We start from the raw sequence: 18,164 nt of genomic DNA, 5'->3' as shown, positions 1-18,164 counted from the left end.
CCTTATTGGCCAGATCCCAACATGAATAATGCAGAGAACTGCATTCTGGTCTCAATGCAGCCTTCCGGCTCATTTGTAAATGAGGCCACAATTCATGTAAAAGGTAAAGATGAAATCCTGCGATTTCCTGCTCACAGAAAAAGAGCTCCAGAGGGCATTTTGGCCGACTCTTCCCCACTTGGAGGAGGTGGGAGTATCCACACTTTACACCACCACACGTGACCTGCCGATCGACTAACTCTGGTGAAGCCCAATCACACCACCGGGTGGAGAGACGCGCGAGTATTTCACTTGCACTATTCTTTCAAATGCCGTGCCAGGAGACCAAACCAAGTCCAGTGTGCTAACCATCACACCATGGCAGCTTCCATACAATTAATATAGAGTCCGTGAGCCCAGACCATATATTTTCAGGTATTGATATCGCCTTTAGGTGGCATAACTTTAGTAGTTCCAATGTCTTTAAGTGGCGAATAATTATGCGATACCAATTTCAAATGAGCGGGTCACATATCACGTGGTTAGCTCTTATTAACCACAAAATGAAATGTGTACGACTGAAGACGTGCTGCTGCTACCTTAGGTGGTACCAATTTCTGCTCTGGACTAAAACAGTTGTCAGCATTACCGTGGCTTCATCCCGCGACAAATCTCATTTGTCTCTATAACCCCAGAGGCCAAAAATATAAACAATATCCCGCTCCTCGTCTAATGTGGAGGTGTCCTTGAGTGCTGCCATGTTTTATAACGCCATACGTCTGCCACCTCGCAACAATCATCTTGAAGAAGTAAAAAAACTCACGAGCATCATGCCTTGTTCACCGAGCGCAGCGGTACCAATCTCGCACTGGCACGTCAACAGAATAATAAAAAATTACTTTACATATTTAACCACCCGTCTATTAAATGTCAATGACGGGGGGAGGGACGTTCAGTCACACTGCAGTGGTGATGAAGTGCACGCACAGCTCTCTCGTGTGTTTTCAGGGTTGTACCGCGTGTGACAAAGGACGCTTCATAGCTCATTGGATTCCTCCAGCGTTAATACATATTCTGCTTCTGTCCGGCACGATGTACGACGTTTCGCTCCACGTGTTTCAGGCACTTCTTCAATTCTGTACGGAGCTCCGAGCGAACTAAAGAGGCCCTTCGGCAACAACTGAAGGAGTGAAGATGTTCCCAGCACGTGGATCGAAACGTCGGACACCGTGCCGAAAAACGCGCGGCGTGACCCGAAAAATAAAGCCCAGCGGAGAGCCCCGCAGTGCGCTAACTGCCTACGAGGCCTGAGATTTGGTACAATTTTGATCACCTGCTGTGGACAAAATGTCCTGGCACCCAATCCCCCGTGCGAACACTGCAGACACAGGGCCAGCCACCCACGCTGGTGCATCGTAGACATCTGGGTCCACCCCAGAACCCTCCCCCCCCCCCAGGCTCCCCCCCCCTCAGTTTAACGATTACAATGATCACATGTTAAGTGGGAGCTAGGCAATGTCCTCTGGGGTAGTATCGGCTTTCTCAAGACTCGGACAGACCAAGTGCCCCTGAAGCTGCATAAATATGCCTGGTGTTGAGGGAATTTTCATGATCATCATCCTCATCATTTACATGCCATAGAAATGCTTGCTTCAGCAAAAGAGCCGTATACATTATCATTGTCATCATCCCCATAATCATAATCATCATCATTTACATGTGATAGAAATGCTTGCTTCAGCAGGAGAGACGTATACATTTTAATTGCCATCATCCGCATAAACAATCATAATCATCATCCTCATCATTTACATGGCATAGAAATGCTTGCTTCAGTAGGAGAGCCGTATCATTGCCATCATCCGCGGAAGAATAATAATAATAATAATCATCGTCGTCGTCGTCATTCAAATGACCCGACAGTTATCGCGATAGACACTCGTCCTTCGAGGCAGTCTTCCAAGGACAAAATGAGTGCGAGCGTCCCCCGTGTTGTGTGGATACCGGACGCCGTCTCCCTCCTGGGTGCCGACCTCTGACCCGGTCTGGCGACGCGCCGATGTCTGCCCGTGCTCATCTTCTCGGCGCCCGTGGGGACAGCAGCAGCAGCAGCGATCGACTCCGACGACTTCATATTTCGTGCGGCGGGTAGTTAATGGGCAACGCCGTTTCTGTGCTCATGCCGAGGTTTGGTGGGAAGGGGGGGGGGGCAGTTGACGGCTTTAGGAGTAACTTGGTGAACAGCGCGGATTAAACTATTTCAAAAGGTTTTTTTGTTATGATTTTACCAGATAATTGCCCACTGAGCTACGTAGCTCTTTTTCAGAAGCGACCTGGCTACAAATGACAGTTCAACGAAGTGGCTTGTCGCGTAGAAAAAAATGTTATAGTTGTAGCCACATACTCTAAACGCGTGTTTCTAAATGTGTAGGGAAACCCCGGACCACGTGGAGAACACGCAAGCTCCAGATATACAACGGGCGTCGTCAGGGTCGGGATCGATGCCACGACCCTCCTGCACACCAGGCGAGGTAATTAACATCTCGCCACCATGACTCGATTGTCTTTGCGTTTTATTTTACTCTGCGATGTTTTGATAGCCCCCATCGAGTCGTGGTGATATTGCATTTGAAATGAATACGGTGTAATGTAGGGTTCGTCAGCAAGTCCAGCCGTAAGTCTTCAACTTACCGCCTCAGCCGTTGACGAGTTACTTCCCTCGACCCAGAGCAATCTCCCCAATGTCTTCATCGCCGCTCTTTTCACTGCGCGTCCAAATTGTCACCCCACCCCCGCCCTCCTTACCGTGACTCTTGGTTGTAGTCTTGAACGTTGACCGTCTCCTCTGGACTACAATACGCATCATTACAGTTCCGTACCTAAAGCAAAATGTGTTGAGGAGGTGCGTCTAATAATGTAATCTGGTGTGGCGCGCGCGTGCAGAGTGCGCACCTATGTGATGAGCGTTGTACAACTTCATTGACGTTGGGGGGGGGGGCACTCGCCTGCAATGCTGCGTCTTACTTGCCGGAACGTCTCATTAGTCCGCAGAACGCGCTCGTGCACATTGCAAGCGCAGCCAGTGCGTTCATCATGAGCGTGGGGTGGGGGTGGAGTGGGGGGAGTTGCGACGTTTTTAGGTTGTGGCAACGTTGTGTCAGGGCCGTGGGCTCCATCTGCCAAAACAACTCACGTTCTTTGCTATTCGTCGTATTAATGCCACCCGTGCAGTTGCTTAATGTTCGCTTCTGTGTGCGTGTGTGTGTATCTCCTGTTTCCTTTCATGCGGGTGCCTTGCACAGCGTGCTGTTGTCGAGATGCACTTGTGTTCAGATGTTCAAAACGTTCATATCATCGTCATAGATGTTAACAGCAGCGTGAGCTCATTTCAGCCACTTTCGCTTCAGTTTGACGATTGCACGCGGACACACAGGTCCGCCCGAACCCTGTGCATTATCACGTCGCAGACAACTACCGAAGCCCCCCCCCCCCCCCCGGATAACAAAAGACGATTGATTATCAGGAATCGATGGCCGAGTATATTCCTCGCTTGCCGTGTTTACTAATCGGCGCGTTATGAATCTCAGCGTCTCGTGTGATGTGCACAAAAGCCGCGTGGGAGCCGCAACGCTCACGACACAATGCTTGTGGTCTCAATGGGGTGGGGCGGGGGGGGGGTGTCGTCTGCTCGGTCATAAACAGCAAGTTGTGATTGATTGATAGAACGGGCACGCGTAATGCGTGCTATCTTATCCGATAGACAGGCGCGGGACAGGGGAGAATTTGTCGCAATCCGAAGACCGACCGCTCGCCGAGGTGGTGTTTCGTAGGGATATTTATGATTTAAAAGCCACACGCTTTAAACGTCCGTGCTGCTACCGTGGGAATTGTAAAATGTCAACGGGCAATGTCTATCGAAGCTGTTTTTTTTTTAGTTTTCGCAAAAAATGATATATGTGCTCGTGAGATGACCCTGAGCACGAGGGATGTAATGACGCATCAGGTCATTGATCGATCTTGATTCTTCAGTTCATCGAACATGCATCAAATCAGTGAGAATCAAATGCGTAAGAATCAATGCGTTTCTAGGCGTGTGTATACGCTGTATGCAATGGATTCACGTGAGCCCTCCACTATTCACCAACATGTTAAATGGGATTCCATACTTTAATCGAATCGTAATTTATAAACCAAAATGTATTAACATTTTTAGAGAAGAGAATTGTGTCATCCCTACAAACCACATCAAATTCCAGCCATCACTTCCCACTAGCGACGGTATCGAGTAAAATGCAAACGAAAAACAGCTCGTGACAATTTGCCACCAGGAAAAAGAATACGACATTTGGCAATGAATCCATCTTACCTGCCATGAGACATGGATAGCTACACAGACAGTGACAATGAAAACTAAACAAATTCTAAAAAGTGCCCAAGGAAGCGTGGAGAGTTACATGCACAAGACTACGCTGAGAGACTGGAAGAGGAACACGTAGATCAGGGAACAAAATGCAAGTCAGATAAATCTCATTTGAATAATAAGTGGTCTTGGGCAGGGCATGTGAACGAAACTAGTATTTATGTTACCAGGTAAGGTCCACTGAGCTATAAAGCTCTTTTATAGAAGCCACCTGGCCACAAATGACAGCCCAATGAAGTGGCTTATATCATGTAGAAATGTATAGCAGCCAAATACTCTCAACGCGTGTTTCTAAATGTGGAGGGAAAAACTGGAGGACCCAGAGAAAAATCCACGCGACCACGGGGAGATCACGCAAACTCCAAATATACAGGCGTCAGGGTCGGGATCGAACCCACGACCTCCATGCATACCAGGCGAGGGAGTTGACATTTCGCCAACACGGCGCTAGCAGAGGGCCGGTGGTCGAGGCTAATGATAGAGCGGCAGCCAAGAGAACATCCACTGGAGGAGATGGAGCGATAAAATCAGTTCACACACAGGCGCTGGGTACATTGTTACATCGCACGACCATAGGAGATGGCTGCAGCTTGAGGAGGCCTTCATCCAGCAGTGGATGTATCATGGCTGATAATAACGATAGTAAAGCATTTCAATGATAATCTCACGAGCATTTTCATCACGAGCGATACTCAAGGTCGCATCACCTAAACTCGGGCAGCTTTCTTTACCCAGAAAACCAGTGTCGTCCCTTCACCTGATGAAGGCCGCTTGTGTTGTGGCCGAAACGTCGTGAGAATATTATTGTGTTATTTTATTTTATCAATTTATAATTTTATTCTCATTCTACGTGACTTTACCGAAAGAACCAAAGAAGACAGTGTGCTGCTGTTACTTTGAAGCATTTTGAGGTGCTGCTGCTGCTGCGTGTAGACGCTCTACGAACACACCTGTCTAACCCATGTGCAGACCGATACCGGTGCGGCGTGGTGACATCCTCTCGTGCGTCCGCACGCACCGTCAGAATCGGAAGTATTGGCATTTTGTTGGACGTTTGCTTAAAAGTTCAACTCAAAGCATCACGTGGACGTCACACGTCCAGAGTCTCCAAGGACAGCCCCAGAGGCAAGCTGTCCACCCCCCCACCCCTCCCCACGTGGTGAGCACGCGAAGGTGGACGCATCAAAGCACCGATCAACCCCTTTGTAAACTCGTCTGTCTGTTGGAGCCGCTCCCACGGGCAACCCCTGTTCAATTGCGTCCGCTCGCTTTGAGCGCTTTGAATTATTAACGCTTTTGAGACCCGCGCGGCATACCCCCCGACTCTAGACAAAAGGGGGAGGTTTCCCAATGTACCAAGGGCGCTCGCAGATGGCACAGCCGTGAATAATGCAGTACATGCGAGCGGACAAATGGCAGTCTGCGAAGGACTGACTAAGGGTGCCTCTGAGGCAGTGTGCTGAACCGTTACCGTTGAATTCTTGGGTTGTAATTTGGTCACCCACCTGTGATTAAACCGGCTTCTTAAGTTGACGATGATAGCAAGAACGGAGCGGCAGTGAAAGGTCTCGTCCTGGTCACCGGTCACTGGCGCAAACTCACCGTCGCATTAAAATTTGCTTCCGCCCTCAATTTGACTAAATTCCAACGCTGAGAATTTAAAATATGGGTGTGAAAGTGTCAACTTTTTGGGTCTCATCAGCAGAGTTTGGCCTGTTAAGCAAAATAATAATTTACATGTACAAGGGGCAATTGATCCAGATATGTCAGTGCGCGAATGTTATTGGTTGGAACTCAACGCAAACACCGTGGGGTTCATTTCATCCAGTGCCGCAACATTGTGCAAGACAAATAATCTGTCATAGTCGATTGTTTATTGTAACACAATCATAAACAAACCACCGACTGCTTTACCGCGTGTACATAAAATAACAATGCGGTTCTGTATGCCCGAGTGTCTTATGAACAAAATGTTCCCCAACTAATAAGCAACCTTATGTACGAGCCGACAATACCAATAATGCTATCCCGCTCAATGAATATAACCAACTGGAGGTTGTCCTCTTTGTGTGTGTGTGTTGTTTGTTTGCTTTGTTTCAATGCGGCGTGAAAGGCATCCTGCCGCCCGTGCAACTTTCTCAACTCGCTGCCATGCGGGGGGCTTCGATGTCACCTGGAGCACGGGGAAACGCTGCGTTCGCATTGCAGGCGACACACTGGACGCGTTTAAAGCAAAGGCACAGCCGAACGGGAAAGAAAATAGCTCTTGTTAGTGGTGTACCGATGTGCTCCCCCCTCCCTCCTCTTCCTCTGGCCATTCCACAAACTGTCACAAGGCACTGCGTGTGTGTGTGAGACAGCTGGCTGTGTGTGTGCGTGTGATATCCTCCTCTTCCTTTGGTTTCTGGAATATATATATTTTAAACCGCAGTGCAGCAACAAACACAGAGGGAGAAAAAAAAAACTTCAACTCTGCATACAAAGCATCGCATCCATTTGGAGGCCAAATACACCAAGACAACTGGCCCACAACTCACCACTTTTGTGAATACGTGTAATAAATATATTACATCATTGTGACGTCACATATTTGACATGTCGTATATTATATTCTTGGTTCTTTCGGTAAAGTCACGTAGAAGGGAAACAATAAAATAACAAAAAAATTAAAATATAAAGCAATAAAATTCTCACGACGTTTCGACTGCAACACAAGCAATCATCATCAGGTGTGAAAATCACAACAAGAAAATTTGAAAAAAGTGGCGGTTATTTTTCACGTTAGCACCACGGAGAGCGATTTGACAGTTTGTTCAGATGGACGAGTCCATCTATGTTCGGAAAAGAGAAGTGGGGAGACGAAAAATAATGGATGCGGTCTGAAAGCCACCGTAAGCGTGATCAATCAATTAAGACCCGAAATGGTTTATCAAATCCTTCCAATGATTGCTAAGCCAGAATTGTATATTACATTGCATGCTATTTTTTTTAAACCAGTAACCACGAGTCCCAGTTGCAATGAGTACATTTCTTAACATCCCCCCCCCCCCCCCGGCATCCGTGGTAGGCTTTCGCGACCAATATTATCCATAATAGAGGGGGGTTTTGGGGTTAGATCACGTAAATGTAAATGTGTCGTTAAACCCGCCGCCACCCGACACATGCCAATTCGTCACAAATCTGACTGTTGCCTGATGATGCTAGTTGTAATTACAGGCGAAACGTCGTACTCGAATTGTAAATGTTGTGGGTTTACTCTCAAACACACCGGTGTGCTGTACTAGTCACGAATTGGCCACGTTTTGTTTTTCGTGACAAACCTTACTAATTGGCTGTGTGTCGGGTGGTGGCGGGTTGAACGGCACAATATTTATATGTACGCAATCTAACCCAAAAATAGCTCTACTATGGATAATTAAAATAAATTAATAAAGGTTTCAAGTTTATGCGGGGCGTTTCCCGCCCCCTCCCCCCCTCCCCCCCCGCAAATTCCGCCCATGCAGTCACCTGCCCCTCGAGAGGAGCTCTGTAGAGCTCCCCATGATCAAGGCCCTTCCGTCCATCGAGCAGTGGTGTAAGCGAGACATTACAGGGCTTGCTCCTGTACCTCGTGGCCGCTCATGTGGATTTGCCCGTTTTCTATGGGCTTTAAAAAAAAAAACGCGAAGGAAATAATGAGCGAAAACGTTCGTTTACGTTTGGATTAAAACCTACAGATTTAAAGTTTCATTTTGCCAAAGGTTATAAAAAAATAAATGTTTTAACAAACATTTGGAGCGGTCTAAATTGCGTCTATATTTTAAAATGTTAAATTTTTAACTCAGATGTACATTTCAATAGCTCCAGACACAGATATACAAATAAAAGTACACTATATGTAAAGTTTACTTTTATTTTAGGATTATTGTAATAGTGAAAGGCATAGTCTCGGCTATTTCCCCCAATCTCATCTCCCTGGCTATTCTCGGACCTTCATTGGAATTCATATTAGTCCACACAGGCACAATGGCCTACACGTATGAGATGTGTAATCACATGTATTAGATGGCACTCGCGACCTGGGAAACTGCAATCTCCAGTTTAGTCATGTGCTCTCACCACTGTTCCATCGGGGCTGGAGTTGCGATGGTGATTCGATTATGCGTGTAAAACAGCACTTTACTTGAACAAACAGAAGACACCCAGGCATGTATGTTGATATTTTCAGAAAATGAGTGGGGTTTTTTTTCTCCTCATTGTCGAACCTCATAGTTTCAAACGAGTTTCCTTGCGATTAATCCCGCAATTACGATTACTGTCATTGCACAATTAGATTGGCGATGCTAATTGCTTAGTCATTTGAATTACGCGTTCAAAAACACATTGCTTGGTCGAGCAGAAGCTCTCATAAGTTCTCGTTTGAGGCTCGCACACGCGCGTGTGTGTGTGTCTTTGTGTGTGGGTGTCTTTGTCTTTGTGGGTGTCTTTGTGTGTGTGTGTCTTTGTGTGTGTGTCTTTGTGTGTGTGTATTTGTGTGTGGGTGTCTTTGTGTGTGGGTGTCTTTGTGTGTGTGTGTCTGTGTGTGTGTGTCTTTGTGTGTGGGTGTCTTTGTCTTTGTGGGTGTCTTTGTGTGTGTGTGTCTTTGTGTGTGGGTGTCTTTGTGTGTGTGTGTGTCTTTGTGTGTGGGTGTCTTTGTGTGTGGGTGTCTTTGTGTGTGTGTGTGTGTCTGTGTGTGTGTGTCTTTGTGTGTGGGTGTCTTTGTGTGTGTGTGTGTCTTTGTGTGTGTGTGTCTTTGTGTGTGTGTGTGTCTTTGTCTTTGTGGGTGTCTTTGTCTTTGTGGGTGTCTTTGTCTTTGTGGGTAGCTGCAGTGGTGCGCCACGAACCCGGCGACCCGAATTAATTTCGCGCTCACGGCCAACACCACCGGTCATGGCCCTCCCCTAGGCCGATTCAGCCTCAAGTGAGTGCTTGGTGCGGCGCGTAAACAACGCCACCGGGGAGACAAAGGCGGTTGGGATATGCTGCTGGTCACGCACCCCCTCGTGTACTTGATAGCTGCTCGCTAATAGCACCTGCCCAAAAAAGTCTGTTAAAGCTAGACGGGGAAGTTTTCTCTTTGTGTGCAGAGTCTACAGCATCATCCGAGTTATTTCCACTCACCTGCATCTCACTGAATCGAATACAATGAGTGCGCACCGATTAGAGCCTGAAGGCCCTTCATAGGCAGACGCGTTACCCATGCGGGACGTTGTGAATTTCCAACACCCAGATTGGAGCCTGATAATGTACCAAGACGGAGTGTGTTATTAGTTTAAAATGGTAATGCGGTAATTGAATTAGCCGCGTGCAATTTCTCACCCCCCCCCCCCCGCCCGTCGAACCATGTCTTCGCCATTGGAGGCATCACGCAGCGCAATAAATTGGGACACGTTTCTAAAACGTGGACTCACGGAGGGATAACACGTGTGCGTACACACGTGTACGCACACGTGTTGAGTAAATAAAATAAGTAAATAAAGCGCACCGCTTCGTACGTCCCAGATCACGTGCGTGTTTGCACGATGCACGGTGAACAGTTAAAAACATGTTTCGTGTCATTGGGGGCTTCAAGACACTCCATGCGTAAACTTGACATTTGTGTGATTGTACTACTGAACGAAAAATAATCATGATACAAAAAATGTTATGGGGGGAAGCGGTGGCGCACGGGGTTAGCACTTCCAGCACGATGAAGTCGGCGACCTGAGTTCGATACCCGGCAGCGGGGGAGTGTCACTCGATGGGGCGTGATGCTTGAGCCGGTCCTGCCCCCGGAACCCAACATTTGCTGACATTCATTTTGATTGTCACCAAATAAAATGCTGACGTGTTTTCTTTTATTCTCCTAGTTTTTTTTTTACATTTTCGCACGAATGGCTGTGTACTGTTTTTTTTTTAAATTGGGAATTCCCCAGGGAGAGCTAGAGTCTGGGTATAGTAGTGTATAGTGTAAAGTAGTGTATAGTGTAGTAGTGTATAGTGTAGTAGTGTATAGTAATGTTGTGCTGCAGTCTGTTGAGTAGTGGACCGCCACTACTCAACACGTTGCCGCCGCGATCCGCAACAGAACAAGCGAACTGAGAAACGAACATTTTTTTGTGTGTGTGGTTTGAAACGTACGATCCATGCAACAGCTGTGCCCGCACCCATGCAGAGGAAAGGAATCGGTATCGCGATGCGCCCCCCACGTCAACGGCCTCGTCCTCGATCTCACCTCTCTCGACTTTGACATCGCAACTCGCGAACTTTGCGACGATCCGCACGGGCGCCCATCGCAGATGCACGTTCGCAGGGCGATTGGGGCATCGCTACCCGCGGGCAATCGCTCACCACGCCCCAGAAGTCCCTCGCGGGGCCCAAGCGTCTTCGGCGGCGTCTTCTTCCGCCTATTAATCACGCTGATGAGGCTCACGATCTTGGGGCACATGATGATGCTCCTATCCTCGACGCACGCATTTGCATGTGGATTTATGGATTTAATTTTTTTTAAAGCTTTACATATACAGAGTGCTTCGCAAAAATTTGTGTTTAATACGTAAGAGAACGGATAATACACCGTAACGCGATAACAAATGTACGTTAATAGCTTCAAAAAGTCAAAGAGTCTCCCACTTGTTCGCCATCATTGTCAACACGTGCCTGGGATCTTCTCCAGGTGATCTCCAGAGCCCGTAGGCAGCACATGTCTTGTGGTATTGTTGCAAATTCTCAAAAGTGTTCACATGTTTTTTTTTAAAATCATCCTGTATAGAGGTTTGCATATATCCGTTGTGTGCTCGTATCATAATTTGCCGTTAGGCCCCCCCCACCCCCCGACTTGAGTAATTAAATGATATGTCGCTTATATCAGAACCGTGCTTGTACCCAGACTATACCAGGTATACATGATCACATTGGCAGGTGATGTGTGAAACCGGTCCAAGCAACTCGACCCACCTTCACTGACCCGTACTGACCAGGATGGTGAAGTATGTCCAAACGACACCCGTGACCGACGAGGCATAGGGGGAGGCCGTCATGCAGCAATGGATACAATTAAGGGCTCCAAATTATCACAATTATCGTGAGTTTGTGTTTACATTACCTTGCGGCGAAAAGTGTTAATAATATCGCAATAGATACTGGGGTCAGCGTTACGAGAGCAATATTTAATCTCAATTGCCGTTCACCCGGTTTATTAAATGGGACATTGATGCATACGCGTGCAAACCCGATCACGCGCGCCCACCTCACATATAGGTTACGTATACATTTACATATAAATACGCTCCCATTTATTATCAACAGATGGTAAATTGTGCTGAGGGAGGTCATCCATTTGGACATAATGGTCCACTCGTTTGCTGTAATGGGGACCGCGTATTAATCATTCCGCACAGCACATTCGTGCGGTGTAAAGTGCTGGATAGTCGGGGAAACAAAAAAAATGTATATTTATAGTGCCAGCTGAATTCCAAGGTGTCACTCTCTCGCCCGCTCGCGGTGCGTGTGCAGCGAGCGGGATCTCCGCCGCCACGATTTATTTCAACGGCTAACCATATAAAATACGGCTCTGGGGAATTAAAATATTGGGCAGAAATCCTCATTGGCCCAGGAAAATAACAAAAATGTTGGTGGTCAAAGTTGCGCGGAAATGGCCCATTCTTTAATGTTAGACAAAGAAAACACCAGTGGAGACACTGCATTGGTGACGTTTCAGGAAATGGCCCTTATTCATAGCAGAGCGATGACGAAGGACCATTGCCTGAAACGACGACGATTATATATTTATATATTTCCTTTTAGGGCCAGACTGCTGTTGACAAATGTGTTTTCAGTCTGCAATAAAATGTCACATTATTCTACTTGTGCGCCAAGATGTATTTCTTTTAAACACCTTCATCCGCAACGGGAATGAAATCCACGGATATTCGAGCAGGTAGTGAGAAATAAAATGATATATTACAAATGCAAATTAAGGACACTGGCAACCTGACACAGATGGAAATACGCCATCCACGTGCCAGTGGGTAGGGGCAGCACAGCGGTTAGCGCTCGGCGCAATGAACCCTGGGTGACCTGCGTTTCAATCCCAGCCCGAGCCGACGTCAGCGGCGGGGTGGATGTTGAAGCGGGTTCTGAGCACCCTCTTTCACCAAGCCGAACTCCTTCTTTCGCGTGGCTGTCGTAGACGCAGGGTGACAACTACAATTTCACCAACACGAACTGTCCAGTGTGGATAAGTATATGCTTCAACAACCCCCGTGACTCATATGGCTTGGGGAGGACTTCGTCAAATTTAGAGTTGACAAAGCGACCGTAAGCTATTATTTAGACATAGCGTTTAATTTAAAAAAAAATCAGCAGAAAAATTTAAACTGTGCATCATCTCACCTTATTTAAATGTATACAGCGCCTTGACTAAAGTGCTGAACAAACAAATAATTTACTATGTGTACAGGATAAGAGTGTGATTAGATACGTTGATGAGAAGGATGGTAGTACGTGATGAGTATGACGATGTGTGAAATAAACGACGACGACAGTGGCAATGAGTGGTTCATGATGAGCGAGTGTGATGGATGGAGTAGGGGAGTTGGGACGAGGGATGGATTTAGCGATGGGGAAGTTTGGTTCCGCAAGGAGATGGATCGACGAACTCGGTTCATGTACAGGCGCTAGGTGGATCATTACAACGCAAGATTAAGTGGCAGATTCGAGGGGAGGCCTTCATCTAGCAGCGGACTGACCATGGCTGATGATAATGATACATCTTAATGGGCAGTCGATTTGCTTCCATCGTCATGTAGCCATGACAGTCGTAGTTCTGTGATAATAAGGCACTTCAAATAACCCGCGTATGAGATTCAAATATATTTTTAAGGGGGGGGGGGGGTGGCTGGCAAAAACGACTGTGACACATCTCCCTCTTGAGGTTCCGTGCGTCTGCGCAGCGGTGACGATTTGTCTGACTGGGGTCCCCCCTTGTCGTCCACTGCCCATCCAATTCCACAGCTTTCTTTCATCGCCAATAACCTCCTCCACTCTACGAGCCATCGGTTGCACCTAATCTTCCCGAAATCGGCAGACATAAACAGGTGAATGTTGCACACCAGAGTAAGTATATATCACATTTTGACATTGTAAACATGAGACGTTACAATAAATAATTTACACTTAACACAAAATCGGTACAATGTATGTAATGAAAATGTGTCAACCTTTTAGAAGATTATAAGGGCACATCAAGGTCAAGCCAATAATGTTGACAACCACCACATTTTTCCATCGCTGCCCACCTTATGCTAGATCCCGGAATTCCAGTAAAGTTGATAGAAGTGCCACGTGCTAAACAAGGGCACTCTTCATCAGAGAGGTAATGCACTTGAAAGTCACGAGCCAGGGTTCACCAGTCTTAAATAAAACTGCCTTAGTCAATAGGCAAAGGTGCAGCCCTGCAATTGCTCGCTCACGCCACTGCTGGCAGAAGGCTCTAGAGAGCCCCCTCTAGCTAGTATGTTGGCCTACTCTTCCACGCTGGCCATACGTTGTTTGGAGAGGTGGTCGTCGCCACACTTGATCCCACCAAAGACCACCTGCCGATCGACTAACTGTTGCGGACACTCACATGCCGGGAGCTCAATTCAATCGAACGAAACTCTGAATTGCAAGTCCAGTGCGCTGACGATTATATCACGGTGCCATCCCTGGCGTGAGCCGATAACTACATCTCACAAGAATGTTGCTAAAATATTTCTCCTGTACACCCCCCCCACCCACCACCACCCCTCCCCACCTGCCGAAGAGATAATGCATCTCAGCGGGCTTGCCCACCTGGTTGGCATAACAGACGTTGATCGATTGGTTCACGTTGGATGCAAGTGCAGCGCACCTCCGGGAGGTTTCACAGACGCGGAGACGGCGCTGCGATTTGTTTGCCAAGCTCCCGCTGGGGCGCGCGATGGACCAGAACGGACGCCTGAGCAGCGCATAGAGGGCCGCGGTGCATCGTCGAGCCCCCCCCCTCCTCCCCCCCCGAAGGTTCTGCGATGTTGCTGCCAACATTCCCCACCCCCTCCCACCTCCGGCCCACTCCCTCTACGTATGTATGTTGAACTTGCTTGACACCGTACTTGGCCAACCGTGCTGCATGGAGGTGCCGGGGAAGGACAACAAACTAAACACAATAAGCAGCTCGAAAGAAATGAGTTTGTCAATCTAGACGATTTAAAAGTGCACAGCTCCAGTGCCTTCATAATATCGGAAGGAGCGTTCCAGACGGCCGCGGAAGCGCATCTGAACCGTTTTTGTTCGATGGCTTAGCCAAAAGCCACTGCGACTATGACCGCAGCTCGCGCGATAATAATTCCGTGCTCCTTGACGAGCCGAGCAAGGTATGGTGGTTCATCTGTGGCAAGCACTTTGTGTGTGCGCAGTGAGTGCGACCTCGTAACGTATTCGTTCGGCAACCGGACGCCAATGCAGCTAGCCGAGCACTGGACGGACCACGGTCGGACCTTGCAGTGCCCCGACGCGACACGTGCCACAGAATTGTGTCAAGCTTGAGAGTCTCAGGTCTCCAAAGGAAGTTCCCCCGACACTCAAGCCTCGAATCTCTCACCCCCCCCCCCCCTTCCTCATCCTCCTCCTCTCCCTGGTCTACACTCCTACACTTGCAAGGGATGCGCACGGGAACTGTCTGGCATGTGATGTTTCTGATTATGGATTTTTGGGCTGTGAATCTGACAACCTGAGTTTGAGTCGTGGCCAAGCACATCCGAGGAAGGGGGGGGGGGGGTGAAATATCGTGGGCAACCCCCGTGACGTGACGAACCTGCACTGACCACCATTGTGATCAGTGGCAGGTTGCTCAAGGGGGGGTTTTGCAGACTTGATTTGAAATATCAAAAGTGTTTTAAGATGGATGGACAAAGGCCCAAAATACTCCGCACCCTCAAAATGCAGGACTAATTCAAGGATGTGGTGGTGCTCCGGCATATCCACTTAGTAAATTTTTTAATAAATAGCATAAAATTAAAAAAACCCATCATAAGCCAATTCTAGGAAAGCACAATGCAATGCCACAGGAGTAAGTGTATGATCGTACATTGGGACTGCCTGCCATGTGATGTTTATGCGCAGAGTGAAGACGCAACTAACACCACAGAGGCATTGTTGTCAACGCTTTCAATTAATGGGGTTTCCAGAACTAGATAAAAAAAAACATGCCTACGATGTTCACGTGAATCCCAAAAAACCTCAGTGGACCATGATTATTATTCCATCTGTTGACGCGAGTAAGAAACATTCAGCCTGAAGCTGTTTTACAAGAATGGCTCACGCGAGGGCCTTGGTGAGACAAAAGGAAGTTACAGCTGCGAATAAATCATAACCCTGCAGACACTGAGAAGCGAACACAATCGAGGAAAACACCATTCAAGTCTTGCACCATCCAAGCAGCCCTGGCAGTAGGCAGCACAGACATGTAACAGCAACTCGCATGGAGTTCGCTCACCACGTGTGCAAAAACAAGGGAGATCTCAAATTAAGCGAGGACGTTAAAAGACCAGGGAGGGAAATGGATTTGGTATATTCACTCACATTATTTTGAGGACACACTGTAATTAAACTGTAAACTATTTTTTACATTTTCTTTTACGAGGTAAGGCCCACTGGGTTATAAGTCCTCTTTCAGAAGCGACCAGGCCACAAATTATAGCTCAACGAAGTGGCTAATCATGCGGACATGTATTGCAACCAAATACTTTAAACACATGTTTCTAAATGTGGAGGGAAAACCCGGAGGACTAGGAGAAAAATCCACGCGAGCACGGGGAGAGAGACACGCAAACTCCAAATATACATGCGTCTGGTTTGGGGTCGAACCAATGCCCTCCTGCATACAAGGCGAGGTAGTCTTCGTCTCGCCAACGTCGCACCGTGGGAGAGTGGTGATGCGGTACTTCGTGCACTGTGCTACGAACCCAGCAAACGGAGTTAAACTCCTGGCCATGGCTGACAATCCACACACGAGCGTGAAAATATTGTGAAACAAATCTCCGTGCGTGCCACAGTGTGGGGAGGCCTTCATCCAGCAGTCGATTGACGAAGGGCTCTTAAAATAAATGAGTATGCTCTTCTGCAACTCTTCTGTAAATTAAAAGACTGTTATGCATGAAAATATGCATCAGGAGGGAAGCAAATGTTGGCATTTGAGAAGTCTAGAGTTCATGAATTTGTGTGGCAAAGCTGAAGGTTTGCAGACCTTCGGACTTGGAATACGATGAAGAAAACATTTTTTGACTAGAGAGTTTGAAAAAAAAATACCCAGCATCTCACTGTGACGGTGCAGCATGCTGAGAGCGTCAGTAGACAACGTGGGGCGATTCAAGGCATCCTAACGAAAGGAAACACCGCACAGAACTCTGGCTACTCACAGAATTTGCGGAGTAAGTAAGCAATAACAACAACAAAAAACATCCTTATGTAACCTCCACAATGATAGCAGTGAACGAAACAACAACACATCTCAATTCGTCTTTCCACAAAGAAAAGTATGCGACAAATGCCAAATGCTGCCATTTCGGAGGAGCGGTGCTGTCCGCCCTCACAATTTCAACCGAGAGAGGTGACCCATGGTCCCAGTTGACTCAAAATATAAAAGGTCGCCTTTTTTCTGGCAGCCATAGGTTTTACAATCGAGTGCCGGTTGCCTCTGCTGGCTCGTCCTCTCACGCTTGGAATAAGGAGACGGAGAGAAGACAGAGTGAGTCATCATCACATCTCCCGGTGTTTGCCCCCCCCACCCACGCCTGCCAGCCGCTGCCACCACCACCGCGAGTCACGGCCACACGTGGCATCCTTCTTCAGGAACGATTAGCCGGAATAGTTATTAGTCCCGCCGCTGTGAGCACCACTAAGAGGCTGTTTAAAGGAGATATATATTTAAACAAAAAATGATTTCCACCAACGAGCGAACTTAGCGGGAAGACAAACGGTGCAAATCGTCGAAGATTGCGCCCCTACGTAAAATAAAATCGCCGCCGGGTAGTTCTTAATAAACGCGCGGATAACTCAGCAACAAAGTCCGCATACTAATGCACTGTACGAAGGCAGGTGAAAGCTCATGGGGTGTAATTGGAAGTGCAACCAGTGAAGTCGGGCGCGCAAAAAAATATATATCGCTGTGTTACTTGAGCCAATGATGCAGACACGATTCTAATTTTGCGTCTCTGTTTTTTTTTATTGCGGCCTCTCTAATTTATAGGGCGATTCGTTTATGGCGAGGCACTAGTCGGGGCTACCGTCCCCCACCCACTCCGTCTCGGGCAGAGGACAAGCCGACGTCGATTCGATAGCCCTCCCACGTGCCACGGCCTTCTGGATTTTTATAATAACGAAGCCATAAAGATGGCCAGGTGTGGTGCTGAATACAACCCACAAGTGTGTGTCCAGGTCTGACCTCATAATAAGCTTCTGGCATCTCCATTGTGGGCCTATATTTTTACACATGCCGAGTCAAAGGTATGGAATACTTTGTCGATTTTTGTCCCTGGGTAGTAAGTGTTTTTTATTGCTTATGCCTAAAAAGTATAGAAAATGGTTATTATTCCCCACAAACTTTGCTTTTGTGACCAGGACTTTATGTGAACGAAAGACACAAATGCACACGTTTTCTCATTGAAAATTAGTAAATTTCAAAATATCACTGTCGTCACAAAAACAAAGTTTGTGGGGAATAATATTAATTTTCTGTACTTTTGAGGCA

The 18,164-nt window shown here is 47.4% G+C and overlaps 1 long non-coding RNA gene across 1 annotated transcript; it reads left to right on the top strand.

Moving 5' to 3' along the window:
* The first annotated feature begins 1,480 nt into the window (after positions 1-1,480).
* LOC142929370 (uncharacterized) lies at positions 1,481-12,261 on the top strand. The gene is made up of 2 exons (XR_012945665.1): positions 1,481-2,510; positions 5,369-12,261. It is a non-coding gene; the product is annotated as an uncharacterized LOC142929370 (long non-coding RNA).
* Positions 12,262-18,164: the final 5,903 nt, after the last annotated feature.

This window comes from Petromyzon marinus, chromosome 30 (assembly GCF_048934315.1).
Source record: "Petromyzon marinus isolate PM22_M1 ecotype Great Lakes invasive population chromosome 30, UKy_Petmar_22M1.pri1.0, whole genome shotgun sequence".
Classification (NCBI taxonomy): domain Eukaryota; kingdom Metazoa; phylum Chordata; class Hyperoartia; order Petromyzontiformes; family Petromyzontidae; genus Petromyzon; species Petromyzon marinus.
This window is presented reverse-complemented; position numbering and strand designations above follow the sequence as displayed.